This window comes from Fukomys damarensis, unplaced genomic scaffold (genome assembly GCF_012274545.1).
Source record: "Fukomys damarensis isolate Sample0158 unplaced genomic scaffold, DMR_v1.0_HiC HiC_scaffold_37, whole genome shotgun sequence".
NCBI lineage: Eukaryota > Metazoa > Chordata > Mammalia > Rodentia > Bathyergidae > Fukomys > Fukomys damarensis.
The window spans coordinates 4,146,065-4,149,514 of NW_022900949.1; positions in this window are offsets into that span (position 1 = coordinate 4,146,065).

The window sequence follows — 3,450 nt, forward strand, 5'->3', positions numbered from 1 at the left end:
ACGTATTGAGAAATATTGGACATTTAAGGATCATAGTCATAGTAAATATATTATGTCTAACATGTCCAACATTAGTTCAGTGAATATTGCCATAGTCATGTAAAGTGAGAGTAGATGTGGTAACAAAAAAATCCTGAAGTGTTCATTATTCTTATGAAATTATGATTGTCTTATATTCCTGGTGACTAGACCATTTACAGAATAAAGGTGAGAGTCCGCGACCTTACTGGGACTTCCACATATGTAGGAATAGATATTTTAATTCTTTCATAAGCATGCTAAATGTGACTGGGTATTCTGCAAAGAAGGAGATTTTCCGGAAGCTTCTCTGGTGATAGCTTTTCTCATTCACACCCCTGATCTCATGAACTTGTCCCACAGGTTCTCAGTAGGTCCACAGAGTGCCTGGGATTAGAGATTCTGTCCCGTTCCATTATTAATTTCTACCTCCGTAACTGCCACAGTTGGGAATAATCAGTAGCTGTCACCTAACCAGAGACTTCACATTTATGAAATAATGGCCAGAAGAATGGTAAACGTAAAAAGATAAAAGGGAGAGAATCTCAAAATTAAACCATCAAAAGAAAGGATAATTAATAGGAAGGTGTCAGAAAACCAAAGACAGAGAGACAGACCATTAAAATTCTGCTCCAATATTCGCAGCTCAATAACTTCTCTCTTTAGTACATGTGTTTTTGCTGCAATGACGAGCATTAAAATGATGTCAGCAGAAACTTCTACAGAGAGAGACACCCATGGAATCAAACTGCGTACTGCCCAACTCTCTTAGGATATGGGTGTATTAATATGTTGAACATTCTTTTAGTACACTCGGATTTTGCACCAGTGAAGCATGGTGATCTTAATTGAACCCTTATTAAAATCAGTCTGGAAACTCAGTTATTACAAGCACATGCCGTACTGTCAATTAAGACTTGAATGAATGAATTCTCCTTTCTTTCCTGGAAAAGTTAACAATGAGGTTCTTGCAGTAGGGCATTAACCCCTTTCAAAGGATGGTTTCTCTTCTTCTCATGAACTTCAAGGTCAGGGGAATGAATGTCTCATGTCTGCTAAGATTGAAATCTAGATCCTTTGTGGGACATGGCCTGATTTGGCTGATGCATCTCAGGTAAGGTAGGCCTCACGCTGAGGCATATTTCATCAATGTCCTTGTCCAAAGTGGCCACCGAGAGTGAGCTACTTGATTTAAAGTTACTGTGAGGCCAGCACTAATTTTCTAGGGGGTCTATTGCTGCCACTTCGTAGATAGTGGAGAAGCAGGTGCTGAGGTAGCAACAATTTCATTCATTTGAAGGATCCCCTGCTTGGCAAAGAGCATGCATTTGATGGACTGGACACAGAGACAAGGAATTCTATCATCTGTCTCTTATGCAGAGGAGAGCAAAAAACAAGTGAAAAAATGTGGAAGTATCAGGAAGCAAAAGAACCTCAGAAATCATTAGTATGCGTCTCTGCCCGGTCTTTACATTTTTTAAAAGATAGTTTTCAAGATATATGAACCACAGGCTTGCACATACCCAAGCATGTCCAATGACACATAGTTGTAACCATATTTAATACATTCACAGGCACAACAAGGAACTTACCTGTCAGCTCCCACACTCCTTTTAGGCTGGAGTAAAAAAAATAGACGGGATACCTCTGGATCCTGGTGCATGTAGTACAGGGGGAAAAACCCACCAAGCACAAAGTCTCCGTCTCTGTGGACACTTGCACCCAGGTATCCTAAACAATGTGAAATATCCCACTGGGAGGTGTGTAGAGCTTTCAGGTGTGGGAAGAGGAAAATCAGGAAGAACATGGTAGGCTCTGCCCAAATGAAGACCAAGCTCTTTTTGTAGTCTGACATGAGGAAAGGAAGCTGGGTCGTGTCTGAGGACTCAGCCCTCTGTCGTGAGAACCAATCTCTGTGTATGTCACAGAGAAGTCCCACAATCATCATTCGCCTTCCCAAAATGGGGAGCATGCAGAACTGGCTTCTACACAGGAGCACAGCTAGCGGCCCAGTGATGTATCAGTAACGCAGCCATGGTGCAGACGTGTCACCCATGGTGACATTATGGCTAGAGCACTGCTTTCTCCCTGTTTTCAATGCTTTGTGTCTCCTCAGCTATGCGCTCTGGGGATCTTGCTGCCCTGGGGCTCTGCACCTGTCACCCCAAACTTGGTGGAAAACATGTTTGGGGCTCCTTCTCTTGACTATTTTATCATTTTCCACCAAGGAATTGGAGACATCACCCTGAGACAGTGGGCTTTGTAGTTTTGTATCTGCAGGGAAACAGTCTGTTTGTCAGAGCCTGTTGTGAGGAACTTGGCATATTTCCAGTGTTGGTTTTGAAATCAAGACACATCTGCTGGAAAAATCCCATATGATGTCTTGAGGAGAAAGTGCGCGACTGAGGTTCAGCATTGACAACCAGGTGTGCAGCCCCCAGAATACATTTCACGTGGTTTAGTATCAGTCTCATGTCTGTGGTCCACTCCTGGAATAAATCCTGGACTTCATGATTTACAATGCAATAAGATTCATTACGCAGAAGACCAGCAGCCCTCGCACATCGCAGAATTTCAGTTGTTTTTGCTGAGCCCACGCTCTGTACTCTGCCCACTTTGAATCCTCACATTTCTCTCTCTCTCTCTCTCTCTCTCTCTCTCTCTCTCTCTCTCTCTCTTTCTCTTCATTCCTATGTTTCTTTTCCTTTCTTTCTTTTCTTTCTTTCTTTCTTTCTCTTTATTACCTTCTGTCTGTCTGTCTGCCTTTTCTAGACCTGGGAATCAAACTCAGGACCTTGCACTTTCTGGGCAGGCGCAGCACTGCTGAGCTATATCCCAAGCCCTACATGGTTTCTTGTTTCACCACGAAAAGGAACTTTACTCCTGAGCCAACACTTACAGCCTGAATCCTTTCCCTTGTGTTCTACCATACTTCGCAGAAGACTTCTGAGTTTTTTGCTTATGTATTTACTCATGGTTTGTTGTTGAGAAGCACAAATTGAATATGTTCATGCACCTGAGCTAGGCATATTGTCACTAGTATATGCTGTAGGATTCTTCTATCAATCTAGGATCTCACCCATCATTGTGGTAAAAAGATACAAAATGCAGTGTTTTATTGTCACCTACATTGAGTACGATGTGCAACAGATGTGTTAAAATTATTGCTTCTGTCTGACTGGAGTTTTATATCTTTTGCCCCAAATCTTCTTAAATGACTCCATTTGCTGGTTTACTCCTGTTTCATGAGTTTGACCTTTTAGTCCTCGGAATGAGGGAGATCTATAGTGTTTTTCTCTCAGTGTCTGGTTTATTTCAGGACACATATACTTTGGGTTGAATGATGTTTTTGAAAATGACAGAATTTCATTTTTTAAAAAGCATAGTAGTATCCCTATTCATCCAGGATGCTTTTCCTTTGTTAGGGGACAG